At 41.8% G+C, this 23,838-nt stretch overlaps 1 non-coding gene across 1 annotated transcript; it reads right to left on the bottom strand.

The window, feature by feature from the left end:
- Window positions 1-2,104: 2,104 nt before the first annotated feature.
- LOC131222422 (small nucleolar RNA R71) lies at window positions 2,105-2,210 on the bottom strand. Its single transcript, XR_009160037.1, has one exon. It is a non-coding gene; the product is annotated as a small nucleolar RNA R71 (small nucleolar RNA).
- Window positions 2,211-23,838: the final 21,628 nt, after the last annotated feature.

Genomic DNA, 23,838 nt, shown 5'->3' on the forward strand with positions numbered 1-23,838 from the left:
TAGATTCAAGTGTTTATCACTTCATTTTCTTACTTGGGGTGATTTATTTCATATTTCCTTGAAGTTTTTGGGGTTTTCTCCTTTAAAATCTATTTTTAAAGAAACCCACTCTACATCTTTTACAACTTCTTGATTCCTTCATTTCTTTGTTGTAAATGGATGCTAGAGGTAAAAAGAAAACTACCCGTGGTGCTTCCTCATCCAGATCAACACCTTTAACAAGGCGCCATCTTCGGTCACCCGAAGATGATCCCTCCTATGTGCGGGATTTACGATTGCGCAAGGTTCTTGTTGAGCGACCTGTGGATATTGATCATATTTCTCCATTTGAACTCCTCCACTTCTCTAATCTGTAGGATGGGCTAACATTTTACATTGGGGTGGGCTAGCATACTAGTTTATTGCGCAAGCTATGTTTGCGTGTATTTTTGAATTTTTGACTGAGAATTTAATATTTTCAATAGCAACCAGAGAAGGTCCATTTGAATAGACTGTCATTTGATTTCAGCTCTAATGGACATACCTGTTAATGATGAGGGTATTCCTATTCACACTCTAGTTGACAAACCGTCGAAATCAGAAAAATGCATACTTATTAGAGCATTATGCAACATAGATGTGCAATGGACTCATAAGGCGAATGCGCTTGCTTCCAAGTGCTTGTTACCCAGATGCAGGGTTCTTCACAGAATCTTTATTTCAAATCTGTATCCACGTTCTCGTAATAAAACCAAACTCACCTCTTTCATGGTTTGGATTTTGCATTCTGTCATCTCTGGTGCTAAAATTTGTCTTCCTTCTTTGATATGTCATTCTATCATTCGATTTCGTATCCATCCTGGACACAATGATATCCCTTTTGCATATCTTATGACTGTGTTAGCCACTCATATGTTAGTTGCTATGCCTGTTGAAGAGGCTCCTATTCATCACCTTATTTTCAACAACTCAAATATAAACAAGGTGAAATTGGAATTGGCTCCTGGTCAAGTGAACTGTTCTATCATCTGATTGGATAGATTATGACTTGGATTCCAGTTGAGTTAAAGTTGATTGAATCAAGTAGAATAGCATTAAGATGGCTATAAGTGGATCCTTAGGGCTCTAGTACTTTATCTATAATAGTTTTACTTCACAATTATTCTCTACCATAATTCAGTATTTAGATTAGTTTCTAATTCTAGCCTTAAAGTAATTTAGAAATCACACAAAAAGCAAGTGCCTATGGGTACGACCTCAGTCTCATTGAGTTATTACTATATCGCAGCCCTGCATTTGGGGTTGTCATAACAAGTTTTTGGCGCTGTTGCCGGGGACTTCGGTTGCGTTTTCTAAATTATATTAGTATTAGAATTAGGTTTGTATTAGGTCTAAGTTTTTCTATGTTTTTCCCTGAATTATTAGATACTAATGTTGTTTGTTTTTGTTTTGTAGACTTTAACATAGAATCTTCAATCCAGTAATATCATTCCAACTTGTCTTTTTCAGATTTCTTATTGTTATGCAATTTTGTATTTCTAGGTTTTTAGTTTAGACTTAGGGATTGAGTGTTTCATGCCCAAGTGGGTCTGTGATAACACTTTATGTCTCTTAAGTGAAGGAGGATTGGTTGAATGTTTGCCTATCCATCATCGAATTAGCCACACCTTGAGATCCTTTGAGTTAGTAGAAAACATGACTACAAATCAATTGCATCATCCCAGTGAGGAACAACAAGATGAGAATGAAGTACATGATAGTCCTCCATGTAGAATGATGCGTGATTACTTACAACTAGAGAGGGCAAGTACACTTTTCTGCATGGTGTTTCCACACAATGCAGAAAACATTGATTTTAAGTCAAGAGTGATTCAACTACTCCCAAAGTTTCATGGACTAGATTATGAGAGTCCATATCTACTCCTTAAGGAATTTGATGAGATCACAACAACTCTACACTTCCAAAACGTGTCTGATGACACCTTGACATTGAAAATTATTCTCTTTCTTTTTAAAGGAGAAAGATAAGTCATGACTTCACTCATTGAGACAAAGATCAATAGGGACATGTGTTGAGATGACCAAGGAGTTCCTTAAAAAGTTCTTCCCAGTTTAGAAGACCAATACCCTAAGGAGAGAAATAATGAATTATTCTCAGAAAGTAGAAGAGACCTTCTATCAATGCTAGGAAAGATTCAAGGATATTTTGAACTCTTTCCCACATCATGGCTAAAAAATTTAGCGGGTTATAAGTTTTTCTATGATGGACTGACTTCATCCATGCGCCAATTCCTAGAGATAATGTATAATGGGGAGTTCATGAATAAGGAAGCCGATGACACGTGGGATATTTTGATATGCTAGCTGAAAATGCGTAGTCATGAGATACCTCCTCAAAAGCCTCAACTTCTAGTGCAACTTAGTCAAGAGAAAAGGAAGGAATATACGTCGTAAGGGAAGAGAATGATATGAGTGTTAAGCTGGCTATTCTCACAAGGAAAATTGAGGCCATGAAACTAAAGAAAGTAGATATGATCAAACCCGATGGGACGTTGAGGTTGTGTGTGGTATTTGTGCTATTAACATCCACTTGATGCAGGATTGCCCTACAATTCCTACATTTTAAGAGTTTTTACATGAGCAAATTGAATGCCATTCAACAGCCCCATTTTAAACACATAAATTTCTAGTTGGTGGAACCACCCAAATTTCAGTTGGAGGAACGGTCAGACAACTAATCCTTAAGGAGCTCTTCCTTCACTTCTTAATTAGAGAAGACCCTAAGAGGACCCATTTCAAAAACATATACAAAATCAAGAGCTATTTAATCAGAATATGTTACAAGCATTCTAGGACCTTAACAAGTCCATTCAAAGATTGGAGTCACATATAGTTTAAGGAGAAATGGATTTTTCTAGCCCAACCTCTAATTAACTAGAAACCACAATGCGAGATAAGTGACCCAAGCTCTTCGAATTAGCATGTGGAACAAGCTAAATCCATCACCATTCTTAAAAGTGGAAAAACAATTGACAAGAGTATACTGATGAGGGTTGAGAAACCCAAGGGCTCGGAGGAATATGAAAAGAATGGACTTAGCAATGCTCTACATGGGAAGGAAACGGAAAAGGAATGCAAGTTGCTTGCCCTATTCCCATAAAGGTTGATTTCACTAAAACCTCTGTTTAACACTCAGGATATCTTGGAGGTGCTTCAATAGGTGAAAATCAATATTCCTCTCTTGGATGCCATAAAACGAATACCCTTATATGCCAAGTTTTTGGACACTGAGCTCGTCATTAACATGAGCACTCAAATTCCCTTTATCCTTAGCCGATCATTCCTAGCCACATCAAACGACATCATCAATTGTAGGAATGGGATCATGAGGTTAACTTTCAAGAACATGACATTAGAGATGAATATTTTCAATATGTTTAAACAACCCGAGGATGTTGATGATGCCCACGAAGTAAAAGTGATAGATTCATTCGTGGAAGATAGAGTACTTTTGACTTTATACTCTGACACACTAGAGACATGCTTGGCCCACTCTCCTGATTTAGATGATGACATGATTAGGGAGATGAATGCCTTGCTTGATGCTGCGTTGGTACTTGAAATTAATCGGTGGAGGTTACACTTTAAAAATTTCCCCAAACCGAGACAAAGCCTCTACTGTTTAGTATTAAAGCACCGAAGCTCGACCTAAAACCATTACTTGCTAAACTTAAATATGCTTACTTGGGTCAAGATGAGACATACCTATTGGAGATTTCTTCCCACCTGGATGAAGAATAAGAGAGTATGCTTATTTCTACTCTTAAGGAACGCAAATGAGCCCTTAGATGGACAATCACGGACCTCAAGAGAATTGATCCTTTGATTTTTTACTTATTGCATTCATCTCGAGGATAATGGAAAAACTTCTAGACAAACACAATGCCGGTTAAATCCAAATATGAAAGAAGTGGTTAAATCCGAGGTGTTAAAGCTGTTGGATGTGGGTATTATATATGTAACGTCTCGGAAAAATCCATACAAAGGCCCGAGTACCACCTCAGGTAAGAATCCCTAAGGACCGTATTCTATAGAAATTAGACAAAAATTAATTAAGTACTAAACTGAATTAATCAGTGGATTAGCTTAAACCACTATCTATATAAATGGCAAGACCCAAACCCGTCAAAATCACTAACTCAACACTACTTAAAAACCTAGGAGGAATCCTAAAAGTTGGTTGCTCTCAGGAGCACATCGAAACTCCGTATCGGACTTGGACCACACATCAAAAGTCCAATAATCACGAAACTATAGGGTTATGACTATCTTATTGGGCTTGACAACCATCGCCGGAATCAAGCCCAGATAGTATCCAAAAATGTACAACTTGAGCCCTGAGCAAAGTGTGTGAGAAACGCGAATATCTTTAGAAAATGAACCAGAACTTAAGTAAATTGGGCCATTGGCTTGTGGACAAAATTAAAGATTTCAAACTGTCAGTTTTTGACCGAACTTCACCCATGGATCAAGGAAATTTTCCTGCACATATCTGTATATTTGTGGCCCTGATCGAGCGACAACGACCGTTGATCTAACACGGGTCCTCCACGGTCGATCCGCTAACCCGATCGCACCAAAATCATAACCTGGCTTAGAACCATGGTCAGAGAACTCGCTCCATGCTATAGGTGAGTAATGGACCTCCAGATGTGTCCCGTTTACCCGAAATAGATGCCCTTTGGATATAAACTAAGTAAACTGTGGTCCTGGGGCCATTTACACCAGTTCTGGGCCTATATAATGCCCTTAAACCACCCCATTCCCATTCCATATAAATTTCTCTAACCCTAGGAGAGAGGAGAGACAGGAAGAGGAAAGAGTGAGGAGATGAGAGAGATTTTCGGAGATCGTTGCCGGGATTCACTCCCACCACTCCACGTGCTGATTCACCTCCCCACCATCACTACATGAATCATTTCAACTACAATTTGGGTAAGAAATCCTAACCCTAATCTTGATTTAGGAATCTAAATAGAGTAATTAATGAAATAGCTAACCTATTTCATGATTTAGGTACCCCTTGTTCTGTATTCGGGAACGTAGGATTCAAACTGAGTTCGAAACGAGCAATCCGACGAAAGGTGTAGACTATAAATGTTTAGGTTATGGTTTTTATGGATTTCAATGTCAGCAATGATTTATGTCTAACTTGATTGCTGCCATAGTTACAACATTTTCGATATACTATACATGTGTGAATTATGTAGAATATAAGTTGCATTCCATGTGTTTGTTGAAATGTTTGATTAAATGTGAAATTGTGATTTATGCTTGCCATGATTTCTAAACTAAGGTTAATATTTGTCATATGCTTTATAACCTAATTTGTGTAAGGTTTTGTTATAGTTCTTGTCGTAACTAGTCTAGTCTATGTATTTCGTAATGTGTAGTTCAAGTGTTTGATAAAATGTCTGAATGAGAAATTGTTGATGAATTGTGTTTAATAAGTGTATTGGGATAAGATTCTCAATTACCTTATCTATATGTATAGTTTCCTTTATCTAATCTTAATTTTGATTACATCATGTATGGATGAACTGCGAACAGTTGGTAACATGTTCAATGCGTTCGATGAAATGCTCAAATGAGGAATTGATTAGAATTGTTTGTCAAATGCTGATATGATTAACACATGTATTTACATGCTACATTTACGTAAGTTTGGGATTACAATGTGGTCCAAGCCAGATTAGTCTTGCCACATTTGATACGTTCGGTGAATCCGGGTCATACGATGATTGTCGACAGTGGTTAGGCCACGTGGAGTACTTATGTGCTCCATGTCGATTAATTCAGCATGCGCTCGTACCAATCGAACTTGTCTAATAAACTGATTGACCTATTATGTGTTCACCATGTATGGATGCCACTGCTTAAATCTAAGATACCCTCGCCAGTGTAAAAGCCCATTTTAACCATGGTACTACGATTTGCTAAGACTCATGAGCCGGGTATGGTGTTATGGGACACCGTGGTCCAGCTGTCGGCTTATGCTGGGGTGACGAGCCTCCCCATAGTAACCAGTGAGCAACCCAAACTCGTGAGCCGAATACAGTGGTATGGGATACTGTATTCGAGCTATCGGCCTACGCTGAGGTGACGAGCCTCCCCATAGTGACCTCGAGTATAAACTCTCGAACTTACCTATCCACTACTTTTCATTAGGAGTGATGTCCTACAACTTGCCTATCGTATGTGATTAACTAGGATTGACGACCCTAGATGGATCTTTCGGTTGGGTAAATGATATAAAGGGAGATACCTTAGCTTCCCAAATTTTCTGTATGAATAAGCCTAATTAAGTACTCAGTTAACACGATCATGCATTACATTGCATGTGCTTTGGCGAGGAAGTGTACTTTAGGGAGTTTGCCATGTGCGAATGGTTAATGTAGTCGCTTAAGGGAGTTTTGTGTGAGGGCATGCATCATTACTACACTCCATTCCTACATTAACAAGAGTAGCTAGGAAATGATTGTTGTATTGCTTTATCATTACTGCTTGATTGAATTGATAACATATTAACCTTTTCCTTATAGTACCACTGAGTTGATCACTCACTCCCACTCTGGGACGGTGTTTTAAAACACCAACCAGACTCTGGTTTAGATGCAGGTGATGCTGGAGTCTATGTAGCTGATTTGGACTTCATAGATGAGGAGGAGGAATTCTCCTATGTTCAGCTATCAGGCGGGTCTATGTAGACCTCATGTTGGTTCGACGGGATTACAGGGATACATGGATTAGTTAGACATGTTCATCTTGATATTTTGTAAATTTTGAAGCAATACATGTTTATATTCAGCCTGGTATTATACTCATACTCTGGAGATTGTGACACCCTCACGTACTTATATATATGTGTTTCAGTCTTCTGCTTACTAAATTAAATTGTCTTTGGAGTATGATATGCTATTTTAGTATAATCCCTCTCATGTTTGTTGCACTAACATGGACGAAATTTAAACATCATTATCTATGTTGCACAAGTGATGCGTTGGATCTTGGGAGTTGATCTTTGCTCGACCCTCGAAATTCGGGGCGTTACACTATACCCTATATCCAATATCCAATGGGTGAGTCCAACTCAGGTGGTTCCCAAGAAGTCCATGATCACCATCTTAACCAATGCAGATAATAAACTCATACCAAGTAGAGTTACTACTGGATGGAGAATGTGCATTGACTACAGAAAATTGAATACCATCATAAGGAAAGACCACTTCCCTTTGTCCTTTATTGATCAGATTTTGGAAAGGTTAGTCGATCATTCCTATTATTGTTTTTCAGACAGGTATTTAAGCTATAATCAGATAGAGATAGGCATTCAAGACTAAGAGAAGACCACGTTTACATGTCCTTTTGGCACTTTCATATACTGAAGGATGCCATTCGGACTATGTAATGCTCCTGCCACTTTTCAGCAGTACATGTTAAGTATTTTCTCTGACATGGTGGGGGCAATTTTTAGATGTCTTCATGGACAACTTCTTTATCTTTGGTTCTTGTTTCAGCGAGTGCCTTGAGAATCTTAAACTTGTGCTAAAAAGATGTAAATAAAAGAACCATGTGCTTAATTGGGAAGAATGTCATTTTATGGTTCGAAAGGGAATAGTCCTTGGACATATTATATCGTCCAATGGAATTGAGGTAGACAAAGCCAAAATTGACTTAATCTTTAACCTACCTTCATCCAAAAGCATACATGATGTGCGATCCTAAAAGATGAGTTATAGATGTCTTGAGGGGGTGAAGAGGACAATACCAATTCCTTATAATAAAATGCAGAAAATATATTCTCAATCACACAATGTATTGAAATCTTGATTCCAATTAATGCATAAGACGATCTTCAACTATTATTTTAGGCAAGACAACCTTATTTCACAACGTCTTTAAAACCAATCTTTCAAAACAGAAAAAGAGACAAAGAATCATATAAAATAATCACCATAAATGCATAAGGGGTTATAGTGGTTCCGTGTTTAACACACACCTACTCTACTCCCAAAATTACTACCCTAATAATTTTGGCTTTTCACTATATCGATGTTTTCACAGGTTCACCTTAAGAACCTTTGTAACGTCTCGGAAAAATCCATACAAAGACTTGAGTACCACCTCAGGCAGAAATCCTTAAAGACCGAATCCTTTAGAAATTAGACGAAAATTAGTTAAGTACTAAACTAAATTAATTAGTGAATTATCTTGAACCACTATCTATATGAACTACAAGACCTAAAAGCATTAGAATCGCTGACTCAACATTACTTAAAGACTTGGGAGCAATCTCAAAACCAAGTTGCTCTCGGGAGCACATTGAAACTCCATTCGGACCTGGACCGCACGTTGAAAGTCCGATTACCGCAAAACTATAGGATTATACCGCCTTATTGGGCTTGACAACTATCACAGGAATCAATCCCAAATAGTATCTAGAAACGCACAACTTGAGCCCTGAGCGAATGTGTGAGAAATGCGAATATCTTTAGAAAAACCAAAACTTAAGTGATTTGGACCTTTCGCTTGTAAAAAAAATTAAAGGTTTCAGACAGTCAGATTCTGACTAAACTATACCCTTGGATAAGGAAAATTTCCCTACACAAGTCAGTGTACTTGTGGCCCTGATCGAGTGACGATGACCGTTAAACTGATACGAGTCCTCCACGGTCGATCCATAAATCTGATCGGACTGAAACATTAACTTGGCTTAGATCCATGGTCAAGGAATTTATTTAATGACTTTGGTGAGAAATGGACGTCCAGATGAGCTCCGTTTGCCTGAAACAGATGCCTTTTGGCTATAACCTAAGTATACCATGGCCCTGGGGCCATTAACATCACTTCTGAGCCTATATAAGGCCCTTAAACCACCCCATTCCTATCCCATACGAATTTTCTCTAACCCTAGGAGAGAGAATAGAGAGAAGGAGAGAAAGGAGTGGAGATCGAAGGGAGATCCTTGGAGTTTGCTGCAGTTCTTCTGTTCTACCACTTCATGCGTCGAATCGCCTTCACGTCTAGTTACTCAACCCATTTCAACTTTGTTTTGGTAAGAAACCCTAACCCTAATTCTATTTTAGCAATTCAAATAGAGGAAACGACAAAATAGCTAACCTATCTCGTGATTTAGGTATCCGTTGTGCTATAGACGAGGACGTAGTGTACGAACTGAGTTCGTAGCGGGCGTACCGATGAAAGGTGTGGATTATAAACATTTAGGTTATGGTTTTCAAAGCTTTCAATGTCAGTTAATGATTTATGACTGACTTGATTGATGACATATGCACTTAGATACGACACTTTCCATATATCACACATGTATGAACTATGTTGAATAAATAATGCATTCCATGTGTTTGTTAAAATGTTTAAATGAAACTCCTATTATGATTTGTGCTTGCTATGACTATAAATCTAGGTTATATGTTTGTTGTATATGGGACAACTCCCTTATGAAAAGATTTTACAATAATATATGCTTTAACTACTTTAGGTCATGTATGTAATAATGTGTAGGCTAAGTGCTTGATAAAATGTTTGAATGAGTAATTGTTTGATGAAATTGCATTTATCGAGGGTGTTGATATAGGATTCTCAACTACCTTAGCTATATGTATAAATTCCTTTATGTAACTTTAATTTTAACAACGTGATTTATGTAGTAAATGCATATGTATGTGTTTGATAGAATGCTCAAATGAGATTCGTGTTTGAATTATTTGTTAATGCTATTATGATTATCACATGTGACTATATATTGCATTTGAGTGTGATTGGGAGTACCACATAGTCCAGGTAATTGGTAATAGTTTCTGATTGAATGGCCAAACTAGCCTTGCCACCTTAGGCACGTTCGATGAATCCGAGTCGTAAGATGATTGTCGACAGTGGTTAGGCCACGTGGAGAGCTTATGCACTCCATGTCAATTAATTCATTATGCGCTCGTACCAATCGAACTTGTCAAATAACCCGATTGGCCTAATATGTGTTTACCATGTATGGACGCTATTGCTTGAATTTAAGGTACCACTTACCAATGTGAAGCCCGTTTAACCATGGTACCAAGATCCGCTAAGACTCATGATCAGACATGGTAGTGTATGGGATACCGTGGTCAAGCTGTTGGCCTATACTGGGGTGACGAGCCTCCTTGTAGTGACCAGTGAGCAACCCAAACTCGTGAGCCGAATATGGTGGTGTACGGGACACCGTATTTGAGCTGTCGGCCTACGTTTAGGTGATGAGCCTCCCGTAGTGACCTCGAGTATAAATTTTAGGCCTACGCTAAGGTGACGAGCCTCCTCGTAGTAACCTCGAGTGTAAACTCATGAACTTACCTATCCACTGCTTTTCATCAGGGGTGATGCCCTACAACTTGCCTATCGTATGTGTTTAACTAAGATTGACGACCCTAGATGGATCTTTTTTTGGGTAAGTGATATAAAAGGAGGTACCTTAACTTCCTGAATTTGCTATATGAATAAGCCTAATAAATTACTTGGCTAATACGGCAATGCACCGCATTGCATGTGCTTTGGTGTGGAATCGCACGTTTAGGGAGTTTGCCATGTGCAACCGTGAGATGAAGTTGTTGAGGGAGTGCAGGCGAGGGCATGCATCATTACACATATCATTCCTGCATTAACAAGAGGACTTAGGACATTATTGTTATATTGCTTTATCATTACTGCTTGATTAAATTGAAAACATGTTAACCTTTACCTTATAGTACCACTGAGTTAATCACTTACTCCCACTCTAGGATGGTGTTTTAAAACACCAACCAGACTCTGATTTAGATGCAAGTAGTGATGCGGCTTACATGACAGAGACGAACTTCATAGATAAGGAGGAGGAATTCTCCTATATTCAGCTATCAGGCTGGTCTCTGTAGACCTTGTTCTGATTCGACGGGATTACAGGGACACATGGATTAGTTGGACCATTACATTTTGAAAATTTATAAATTTTGGAACAAACACTTGTATATATTTAGCCTGGAACAGATTCATACTCGGGATGGTGAAGCACTTTCATGTTATAATTCAAGTACTTAAGTACTCCGCTTGCTTAATTTAATTGCACTTGGAGTATGATATGTTATTTTAGAATAATCCCACTCATGTTTCATGCACTAATATGGACAACATTTAAACATCATTATCTATGTTGCATAAGTGATGCATTGGATCTCAGGAGTTAAGCCTTTGCTCGACTCTCGATTTTCAGGGCATTATAAGTTGGTATCAGAGCATGATTTGGATTAAACTGGATCTGGGTTATGGTAACATGACGCACACTAACGTACTTTGACTTAGGTAGGGGAAAAAAAGGTAGAAACGAACGTAGGATTCCTAGTTTCACCAACGGGTGAAACTGACAGCTGAAATGCACCCCATATGCGTATAAGATCATGTGAAATGATCCCCACCTCTTTTTAGACTATCAATCGATGGGTTGGGATGATAATTCGGCAAATCCCACACTCAAAACATGTTAAAAAGCATGAATACGTGCGAGTTAGAGCTCGAAAGTAGCTTAAACGGATGTGAGGGGCCACACCATAAATTACAGTGGGACCCAGGGGGTCCCGCATGTTTCCCGCATCCCGGGAGGGGGTGGCCACCCCCCAGGGCGGAGCCACCTTCAAAGGTCTAGAGAGGGGGCGGTGGTGCACCACCCACCGTCGGCCAGGTGGGCCCTAGCACACGTGTGGGACCACCCCACCATCCCTTTAAACCCTTTTTAGGGTTGTTTTGACCCATTGCATGCCTCTTCCATTCGATCTTCACTCCCAAACCCTCCAAACCTTTCTTTTCCTCTCAAATACTTTCATCCATACATTTCAAACCTTAAAAATCTTCTTCCTTATTCATCATTGCTTCACTATCCCTCAATATCATCTCCCCATCTTCACCATTTCCACCCGTTTGAGCACAAAAGCCCTCTTTTGTGTCTCATAACTTTCTAAATCTTCTACCTATTGCATCTACCCACTCCATTGCCTTGAAACTATCATTTTTATCTTTCTAGCTTCCCTATTTCCATATATTGAGCACAAGGGCCCTCCTTTTGTGTCTCAAAACCTCTAAAAATCCACCAACCCATCTCATCCTTCAAGCATTTCCACCTCCAATGGCTCTTTTTGAGTTTATTGCTGCCATCTTCTCGATCTCTATGCTCCTTTCTCTCATGGAAAAGAAGAGAGCGGCCCCGGATGAGGCTGGGTCAAGTCGACCATGCTGTACTACAAAGAGGGCGGGCGCTGAAGCCAATACGAGTGCTAAGCATGAACGAAGGTCTAAGCAGGACCTTGATCCTCAAATTTCGTTAGAAAGATCGCTACTGCTGGACGTCAATCTCTATAAGTTCTGCAATAGCATGGTCTTATTTGAAGTACACGTTGATGAGAAGTTGTTTGGGACGTACCTAGTCATCAACTTTCTCCTAAAAAATGGGTGGGGTCCCATATTTGAGGGAAACACTCATGCGAGCAAAGGCATTATGTGCGCCTTCTATGCCCACATTCAGAACCCATTGTTGAAGCCTCTCTAGTTTACTATCCTTTTGGGAAGACAAGAGACTATAGTTGGCGTGGACGAGATTGCTTGCATTATGGGAGTTGAAAGAGGTGTGGTACACACCAGTGAGAAGAACCTCGCTAGTGAGCGAGAGAAAAGACGCTGCACATGTTTCCTATGTGGCCAGCTAGAGCATTGGAGGCGGGGAAATGCCTCGCTTCATCCAAGATGATGAACGACTTCTGCCTACTCCACCACATATGCACGTATAACGTGTATCATAGGTGGAGTAACGGCACCGAATGCATAAGGTTCATAGTGGATTTCTTGTATAGAGTCGGGCAAGGAGAGAAAGTATGCTTGCCTACTCTTGTCCTATCTCAGATAATCCGCACTGCACGGTCTACTAGGGAAAGCTCCTCGCTACCTTTTGGTCGACTTGCTAGCAAAATTGCTTGCCACTATAGTTTCAGACTCCATATGGATAACGTCGCCCCAATCCACATTATCAACGAAAACACGCTCGACAACATGGGCATTAGCCTTAAGTGATGCCAAGCTCGACTTAAGGAGCGAAGCGATGATACAGAAGAAGAGAGTGAAGATGGTGAGGGAAGTGAAAGTGAGGAGGAAAGTGGTGATGGAGAAGCAAGGAGTGGAGAGGAAGGTAGTGGAGATGAGGGCAGTAATGAAGAGGGAGATCAGGAAGAAGAGGAGGCCTAAGACTCTGATGGAGGCCCTCCTGTCACACCTGAAGACCTCCATGATCGGGTTACCTTGGAAGCCCGCCTGGCTCGGATTGAAGAGAACTAGGCCACCCTGAGATAAGAGGTCAAGGAGGACCAGGCCGAACTAAAGCAAAAGCTTGAAGAGAGTCAGGCTTACATAAAGCAGAGATTTAAGAAGATGTCCTGCACTCTGAAGGCCCTCCTGTGCCGTATGCAGGACAAGGGTGCTCCTCCACCCTCACCAGATTCAGACGGCTAGTCATGCGATGCAGTCATCTTTTAGTTTGCTTTATTTCTAGCTTTCTTTTGTAATAGCCTTAGTAGGCTTGGTTGGTTGTTAGTGTATTTTAGTGTTTAAAACTTGTGTTAGAATAGCTCACATGCATCTTCTGTCATGATCCATGTAAGACTACATCTCATGTATTGTGACGATTTTGGTTAAATGAAATGTATGAAGCTTCTTTTGATTTGGAATGTGAATGATGTTTGGATAAGTATGTATTATTGTGCTAAATCTTACATGGATTGCACCCTATGTTGTATATAGGGAATGCCACCTAAGAGCACTCGGAGCACTGCACGTCTCGTACTCGGCGGATCGTTTGACGGGGCACCTCGCCTGAGCGATAGCTACATGGACCCTACTTTGGGCCCTGATAGTGACGCCATGCTGGATTCTCAACCAGTCACTGGCCCCACGAATGGGCCAACACCTAGTGCACCACCGGTTCCAGAATAGAACCGTGCATCTACCTCGACGCCATACATGCCTCAAGCAGCTCCTCCTCCTGATAGGTTGGAGCAGATGATGCTCTTAATGCAGCAGTAGCAGCAGATTTGGACCACGATTACGGGGGTCCTTGCCCATAACATGAATGTGGTCCCGCCTGCACCACCTGCGCAGCCTGCTGGACATATGAATGCCAACAGTTTGTTTGAGCGCTTTCAGCGTTTCTGACTTTCCACCTTTACGGGCACTCATACACCCGAGGAGGCCGAGTACTGGCTTGATTGAATCTCTAAGATGTTGAAGCCACTGCACTGCACTAAGGCAGAGCAGGTTGAGCTGGTCACCTATATGTTTGAGACGGAGGCCAGTCTATGGTGGGATAGCATCCTGTAGACAGTTCCCTTAGGACATGTGTGGACCTGGGACGCATTTGTAACGCGCTTCAATGGGAAGTGCTTCCCACTCACTTACCGTAATGAAAGGGAGGGTGAGTTCCTTCACCTCCGACAGGGAGGGATGACCGTAGCCGAGTACAAGAACAGGTTCACGGAGCTGGCCATATATGTTCCTTTGATACTAGCAGACGAGCCGATGCGAATGCAGCAATTTTCTGAGGGTCCGCGGCCTGAGATACATATGAAGATGTGTTGCACTAGCATTCTCAACTATGCTGAGCTAGTGAACATTTCCCTGTGATCTGAGCAAGATAGGGATAGACTATTCCGTACACATGTGCCCACGGGCCCGAGGCCCCAACCTGCTTTTCGAATCGACTGTTCCTCGGCAAGAGGCCATATGCAGATTCTACTCCGAGGCTTATGGCTCCACCGACTCAGCATAGGCGATCTGATCTGTGGTGCACCTACTGCAAGAGGTCGGGCCATATAGATACTGCTTTACTAAGATGAGGGATAATAGCTTTACGCCCACTAAGAAGATCAACCGTCAGTTGCCACTGGCCATTTCAGCTCCACCTCTATAATTAGTACCGCCGGCACATCCTTTTTACAGACTAAATGTACCTCGAGTAGGCCGCCTCAATGACCTATGGCAGCACAACCAAACCGTTCTTAATAGGCGTGAGTACATGTGCTCACAGCTGAAGCGTCTGAGTCAGCAGCTAAAGTACCTTTAGCCTTCGAAGTCATTGCCCACATTCAAGGTATACCATTTTTTCTATTGGTGGACACCGGGTCCACTATTTTGATGATAACATTCTCCACGGTCAAGCATTTAGGGTTGAATACTACCCCTATGGTTGGGGTGAGAGTCATTATGGCAGCAGGAACCTTCACAGATGCCACTAAACTTTGTAAGGGTTGCTTGATAGACTTAAGAAGCATGGTGGTATCTGTTGACCTGATCGTCATCATGATATACCATTACGATGTCATCCTCGGCATGGATTAACTTATTGAAATGAAGGCCGAGATCGATTGCGAAACCCAACTGGTGATGGCACACGGGCTCGAAAACACGACCTTCACTTTCCCCGTTCAAGTCAGTTACCCTTTCTGGGTTCTTTGTTATGCTTCCCTATTGAAAGATCATGATGGTCCGACAGTTGGAAACAAGCCTATGGTCTAGGACTTTTGGGAAGTGTTTAAGACAATTTTTGGATTACCTCCTTGGCACGAGATTGACTTTACTATCGACCTTGTGCCTGGTGCGACACCCATTTCCTTACCCTCGTATCGTATGCCTCCATGTGAAATGGAGGAATTGAGGAGATAGATTGATGATTTGTTGGATTCAGGTTTCATACGACTGAGTGTATCTCCTTAGGGAGCACCTGTGTTGTTTGTGAAGAAGAAGGATGGATCACTGTGCTTGTGTATTGATTATCACAGGTTGAACCAAATGACAGTCAAGAACAAGTATCATTTGCCCATGATAGATTATCTATTTGACCAGTTGAAAGTGGCACAGTATTTCTCGAAGATCGACTTACAGTTCGGGTACCATCAGTTGCACGTCAGGGATGAAGATGTGCAGAAGACGGCATTCAAAACCAGTTTTGGGCACTACGAGTTCCTCGTGATGTCGTTCGAACTTATGAACGCACTGGCAGTGTTCATGGACCTCATAAACTGGGTGTTTAGACTGTACCTGTATCGGTTCATCATCGTATTTATAGATGACATTTTAATATACTCCAAGAGCCAAAAGGATCATGAAGAGCACCTGTGAGCAGTCTTCGACACTCTCAGCAAGAACCAACTATTTACACAGTACAAGAAATATGACTTCTGGAAGGAAGAAGTCAAGTTCCTGGGACATGTGGTGTCCAAGGAAGGTATCGCGGTAGACCTTGCTAAGGCGACCGTAGTTCAGGGCTGGGAGCTGCCCGGTTCAGTTATAGAAGTGAAGAGTTTTCTAGGACTTGCTGGCTACTATCGCTGGTTCATTAAAAATTTTTCCAAGATAGCCAGACCGTTGTCTCAGCTTACTTGAAAGGATCTTAAGTTAGCCTGAAATGAGAAGGCAGAGCAACCTTTCAGGAATTGAAGGATAAGTTGACGTCCGCACCCGTTCTAGTATTGCCAGAGCAAGGGGGTGTGGTAGTGTACCACCTTGCTTTGCCCACTCCACTCGCAACTGTGCACAACATATTTCATGTATCGATGTTGAAGAAATACGAGTATTAATATGTTTTGCTTATTGCACTTGAGTAAGATTTGGGTCATACCCTGGCCCAGGCAATCGGTAACAATTCCCGTTTGAGGGCGGAAGTAGTCTCGCCACATTTGATACATTCGGTGAATCTGAGTCGTACGATAATTTTCGATAGTGGTTAGGCCACATGGAGTGCTTATACGCTCTATGTCGATTAATTCAGCGTGCGCTCGTACCAATCGAACTTATCAAACAAAACCGATTGACCTATTGTGTGTTTACCATGTATGAGCATCCCTGCTTAAATTTAAGGTATCACTTACCAATGTAAATGCCTGTTTCAACCATGGTACCTTGATTCGCTAAGACTCATGAGCCGGGCATGGTGGTATGGGACACCATGGCCAAGTTGTCGGCCTACGCTGGGGTGACGAGCCTCCCCGTAGTGACCAGTGAGCAACCCAAACTCGTGAGCTAAGCATGGTGGTATGGGACACTGTATTCGAGCTATCGGCCTATGCTGAGGTGACGAGCCTCCCTATAGTGACCTCAAGTATAAACTCTTAAATTTGCCCATCCACTATTTTCATTAGAGTGATGCTCTACAACTTGCCTATCGTATGTGGTTAACTAGGATTGACGACCATAAATGCATCCTTTATTTGGGTAAATGATTTAAAGGGAGGTACCATAGCTTCCCAAATCTGCTGAATGAATAAGCCTAATTAAGAACTCGGCTAACACGACCATGCACCGCATTGCATGTGCTTTTGTAGATGAAGGGCACGATTAGGGAGTTGGACATGCACGAATGACTAATGTTGTCGCTTGTGAGGGAGCATTGTAAGAGTGCATGCATCATTACTACATTTCATTCTTGCATTAACCAGAGTATTTAGGAAGTGATTGTTGTATTGCTTTATCATTACTGCTTGATTGAATTGATAACATGTTAACCTTTACCTTATAGTACCACTGAGTTGATCACTCACTCCCACTCTGGGACGGTGTTTTAAAACACCAACCAGACTCTATTATAGATGCAGGTGATGAGGATGTATATGCAGCGAGATTGGACTTTATAGATGAGGAGGAAGAGTTCTTCTATGTTCAGCTCTCTGGCAGGTCTATGTAGACTTCGTGCTACTTCGATGGGATTACAGGGATACATGAATTAGTCAGACATTTACATTCTGACATTTTGTATATTTTAAGACAAAATATGTATATATTCAGCATGGTAATATACTCATACTCTGGAGGTTGTAAAACACACATATACTTTATATATCTATCTCAGTCTTCTGCTTGCTTAACTATATTAACTCCGGGGTATGACATGCGGATTTGGTCTAATCCCTCTCATGTTTAATGTACTAATATGGACAACATTTAAACATCATTATCTATGTTGTATAAGTGATGCGTTAGATCTCGGGAGTTAAGTTTTACTCGACGCTCGAAATTTGGGGTGTTACAAGTTGGTATCAGAGCATGATTTAGATTAAACTGGACATGGGTAATGATAACATGATGCACTTTGACGCACTTTGACTTAGGAAGGGGGCAATGAAATGTAGAAATGACCATAGGATCCCAAGTTTCGCCGATGAGTGAAATTGACCATTGTAATGTAGCCCGTATGCGTCCAAGATCATGTGAAATGATCTTAATACCTTTTAGGTCGTCAATCGACGAGTTTAAGCTATAAGTCGACGAATCCCAAACTTAAAACACTCTGAAAGGCACAAATATGCACAAGTTGAACTGAGAAAATACATCTCGCAGGCATAGGAGCCCAAACCATAAAATATGGTGGGACCTAGGGGGTCCCCCGCACGTGTACAACACCCCGGAAGGGGGTGGTTACCGTCCTAGGATAGTGCCACTGTGCCCCACGTTTAAGCTATAAGTCGATGAATCCCAAACTTGAAACATGCCGAAAGGTGCAAATATGCGCGAGTTGAACCGAGAAAATACATCTCACAGGCATAGGAGCCCAAACCATAAAATATGGTGGGACCCAAAGGGTCCCCCGCACGTATACGACACCCCGGGAGGGGGTGGCCACTGTCCCAGGGTGGAGCCACTGCCAGTGACCCCAGGGGGGCGCAGTGGCACCGCCCAAACGGCGGCATGCCGCTGGCCTCCCTAGCAGACCGTAATGCCACCACGACGACGGCGGTGCGCCACCCACTGCCCAGCCATGTGGGCCCTGGTTCACGTGTGAGACCACCCTACCACCCCTCTAAAACACCTTTTGAGTTGTTTAAACCCATTTCACACCCCTCAATCTCTATTTTCACTCTAAACCCTCCAAAAACTCCCTTCTCCCTCAAATCCTCACTTCCATACATACAAACCTCTCAAATCTTTCACATTTTACACCCCTCCACCATTATTCCTCTAACCCATCTTTTACTTCTCTTAATCTTCCCATTTCATACCCATTTGAGCATAAAACCCACCTCTTTATGCCTCATAACCTTCAAATCCTCCAATCCATATCATTTTCTAAGCCTTTCCACTCCCCATGGTTCTCTTTGAGCTAGTCACTACTATTTTCTCCATCTCGACGCTCCTTTCCCTTATGGGAAAGAGAAGAGTGGCCTCGGATGAAGTCGGGCCTAGCCGCCCAACCCGTTCAAGGAGGAAGACGAGCGCCGAGGCTAGCACAAGTATCGAGTGAGGGAGAAGATCAAAAAGGGATCTCGACCCTCGGATCCTCATCAAAAGATCCCTACTGCGGGGCGCCGAACTTGGTAAGTTCCATGACCGCAAGGTTATTTTTGAGGCTCATGTTGATGAAAAGCTTTTCGGGTTGTATCCGGTAATTGACATGCTCCTGGAAAATGGATGGGGTCCCATATTTGAGGGAAGTACTCATGCAAGTGAAGGTGCTGTGTGAGCCTTCTATGCCCATATAGGGAACCCACTATTAAAGCCTCTTCAGTTTATTATCCCTTTAAGGAGGCAAGAAGCCGTAGTTAATGTGGATGTTATAGCTGCCATCATGGGAATTGAATGTGGAGTTGTACATGCCAGTGAGAAAAACCTTGCTAGTGAACGAGAAAAAAATTGTCGTACATGTTTCCTTTGTGACTGGCTTGAGCGGTGGAGGCAAGGAAATAGCCTTGCAGTAACTAAAATGACAAATGATTTTCTCCTGCTCCACCACATATGCACGTACAACGTGTATCCTGGGTGGAGTAACCATACGAAATGTACTCGACTCATGGTGGATTTCTTGTATAGAGCTGGTTAGGGAGACAAGCTATGCCTGCCTACGTTCGTCTTGTCTCAGATTATCGGTATTACACGATCGATGCGGGGAGATACCTCACTTCCTTTTGGTCAACTTATTTGTAAGATCGCCCAAAATTTTGACTTTAGACTCCACTTGGATAACGTCGCCCTGATCCATATCATCAGTGACTCGACACTCAACAATATGGGCATACGCCCTAGACAATGACAAGCAAGGCTTAATGAGTTCGGGGATGAAATAGAAGAGGAGAGTGAGGAGGAAGAAGGTAGTGAAGGTGAGGAAGAAAGCAGTGAAGGTGAAGAAGGAAGTGATGAAGAAGGCAGTGAAGAGGAAGAGCAGGGAGAAGAAGAGGAGGTCCAAGACTCAGATAGGGAGCCTCCTATTACTACTCATGACGACCGCCATGATCGGGCCGCCTTGGAAGCCTACATGGCTAGGATTGAAGAAAACCAGGCTACTCTGAAGCAGTAGTTCAAAGAGAATCAGGCCTATCTGAAACAAAAATTCAAGAAAATGTCTCGCACTTTGAAGACCCTCCTATGTTGTATGCAGGATAAGGGTGCTCCTCCACCTTCACCAGAGTCAGAGGACTAGGCGTATGCTGCAGTTCTCTTCTGTTGTTGTAATGACCCGAAAAATTTTATGCCAAGACCCGAGTACTACCTCTATTTTTCCTTAGAAGCTATTTGGGGTAATTAGTGCTAAACTCGATTGCTTGTGAAATTTGCATCAATCACTTTAAATTTGATCTGCATGACTCAAAATCTGTAGAATTATTAGCGCTAGGTTACTCTGAAATCTAGGATTCATCGCTAAATCCAGTTGCTCTTGGGAATTTTTGAAAGCTTTGGATCGGATCTGGACCGCTCGTCGAAAGTCCGATAGCGATGATCTTAGGCTGTATTGGTCACCATGTTGGACTTGGCCATCACCTCAAAAATCAAGTCTAGATGATGTTCTGGGTTGATTTGATTGAGTCCAGAGTGAAGAGTGTGAGAACGGTGAGAAATTAATGTGCTTTTATGAAATTTGAGTCGTGTCTCTTGCGCGATGATTTTAAGCAATCTGACCATTGCATTATGACCCAATTTCACCCTCTGATCAGGAAAGGTGGCCCAGGCATGTCCTTGTGCTTATGGACCTGATCGAGATTCGGTGACCGTTGAATTGAGTGTGCTCCGCCACGGCTGATCTGTAGATCCGATCGGTACGAAAACTCAGCCTGACCTAGATCCATGGTCAGTGAGCTTAAGTCCGACCGCATATGGAAAAAGGCCCACCGAAAGTGTTCCGTTGGATCGAGAGAGGCATGTTTTGGTTATAACCTAAGTATACCTTGGCCCTGGGGTTATTTTCATCAATGTTAGGCCTATATATAGACCTTAAAACCCTAATTCTCTTTTCCATACGAATTTCCTAACCCTAGCTAAGAAAGAGAGAGGAAAAGAGAGAGAAAGTGAGAGAGAAGTTGGTGAATCATCTTAGATTCTTTCCTGTTCTTCTTCATCCTTAAACCTTTGCCTTTGAATCATTTTTTTCGGCGATTCTAAGTTCATCCTTGGGTAAGTTAACCTGACCCTAATCTGTTTTAGAGCTTCGAAGAGTCTATGTGTTGTTGTGGCTCATTTCTATTCTTGCCTTAGGTTATCCTGTCGCCGTTGACGAAGACATATCGTCTGAATCAGTTTGGTATTCTATTTCTGGTTTAAGGTGCGGACTTTAATCGTATAGGTTATGGTTTTCAAGGCTTTCAATGTTAGCTAATGGTTTATTCTTGTTATGAATGAGATTTCACATGTCAAATACTATGTTTATTTTGCGTTCCTGATATACATGTGTTATATTGAGTTTTGTGTATTTTATGTATATGTAGGAAGTGCCGTATACGTATAAAATATGAACCTGTGTTTGCCATGATTATTTGTCGTATACTTGTGCTAATTGTATGTGTGACAACTCCTTGGCAAAAGGAATTGTCCAAATGTGTGTATTTCAACATACGTCATGTATGTTGAACTATGTATTCTAAGTTGTAACGACCTTGGAATTTTTGTGCTAATCTTTCCTTAAGTAGTTGTTTTGGGGTAATTAGCGCTTTACTCGATTGCTTGTGAAATCCGCATCAATCACTTTAAATTGTATCTGCATGGCTCAAAACGTGTAGAGTAGTGAGCGCTACGTTACTCTGAAATCTAGGATCCATCGCTAAATCCAGTTGTTCTGGGAAATTTTTAGAAGATCTGGATCGGACTTGGACCGCGCGTCGAAAGTCCGATGGCGATGATCTTAGGCTGTTGCGGTCACCGAGTTGGGCTTGATCTTCACCTCGAAAATCAAGTCGATCCGATGTTCTGGGTCGATTTGATTGAGCTCGGAGTGAAGAGTGTGAGAACGGTTGGAATTTATTAAGCTTTTATTGAAATCTGAGTCGTGTCGCTTGCGCGACGATTTTAAGCATTCTGACCGTTGGATTCTGACCCAATTTCACCCTCTGATCAGGATGGTTGGCCCAGGCATATCCTAGTGCTTATGGACCTGATCAAGTTTCCGTGACCGTTGAATTGAGTGTGGTCCGCCACGGCTGATCTGAAGAGCCGGTCGGTATGAAATCTCAGCTTGACCTAGATCCATGGTCAAGGAGCTTAAGTCCGACCTTTCGTGGTTATAGGCCCACCAGAAGTGCTTCGTTGGATCGAGAAGGGCGTGCTTTGGTTATAACCTAAGTATACCTTGACCCTGGGGTTATTTCCATCATTTTAAGGCCTAATTCTGAGTTCTTTTGGGGTAAGTTAACCTAACCCTAACCTGTGTTAGAGCTTAGATTAGACTTAGTGTTGTTGTATCTCATTTCCATCCTTATTTTAGGGTATTCTAGCGCCGTTGACGAAGACAACTCGTCTAAATCAGCTCGGCGGTTCTTTCTTCGCTTAAGGTGTGGACTTTAAGTGTATAGGTTATGGTTTTCAAGGCTTTCAATCCCAGTTAGTGATTTATTCTTGCTATGGATGAGATTTCACATGCCAAATGGTATGTTTACATTGCTTTCCTGATATGCATGTGCTATATTGAGATTTGTGTATTCTAATTGTATTTATAAAGTACCGTATACGTATAAAATACGCACTTGTGTTTGCCATGATTATTTGTCATGTATGTATGCTAGATACATGTATGACAACTCCTTGGTAAAAGGAATTGTCTAAGTGCATGTATTCCAACATACGTCATGTATGTTGTTCCATGTATGCTAAGTGTTTGTAGAAATGCATGAATGATCTAAGTGTAACTTATTACACTTATTGTGGGCGTTGAGAAGTGATTCTCAATACTCCTATTGATGCGCATGATTTCCTTTATGCAGTCACTTTCCAAGTTATTTAAATTCAAGCATCTCCTATGCTTACATTTATGTTAAGTTGATATTCTTCAAGTGCTGGTGTACCATGATTTAAGCTGTTGTTCCATTACTGTTTTACATTCCATATGAATATCTGTAGTAGTGTAAAGTGTTTGGGACTATGCCTTAGTCCAGGAAATCGGTAATTGACCCTATGAATCGTGGTTGAGATTGCTTTCGCCATGTAGGACGTATTAGACGAACCCGAGTCGTATTAGAGTTGTCGGCAGTGGTTTGGCCACGCGGAGTGTTTGCGCACTCTATGCCGCTCAATTCAATGTGCGCTCGTGCTAGTCGAGTTCGTCAAGTAACCCGATTGTCCGTTGTATGTTAACCATGTATGGATGCTACTGCTTGAATCTAGGGTACCGAACTTACCAGTGAAATCCTAATAACCATGGTACCTGATCCGCTAAGACTCATGAGCCGGACATGGTGGTATGGGACACCGTGGTCGAGCTGTCGTCCTACGCTGGGGTGACGAGCCTCCCCGTAGTGACCAATGAGCAACTAAACTCGTGAGCCGATTATG

The sequence above is a fragment of the Magnolia sinica genome, chromosome 1 (assembly GCF_029962835.1).
Source record: "Magnolia sinica isolate HGM2019 chromosome 1, MsV1, whole genome shotgun sequence".
Lineage (NCBI taxonomy): Eukaryota > Viridiplantae > Streptophyta > Magnoliopsida > Magnoliales > Magnoliaceae > Magnolia > Magnolia sinica.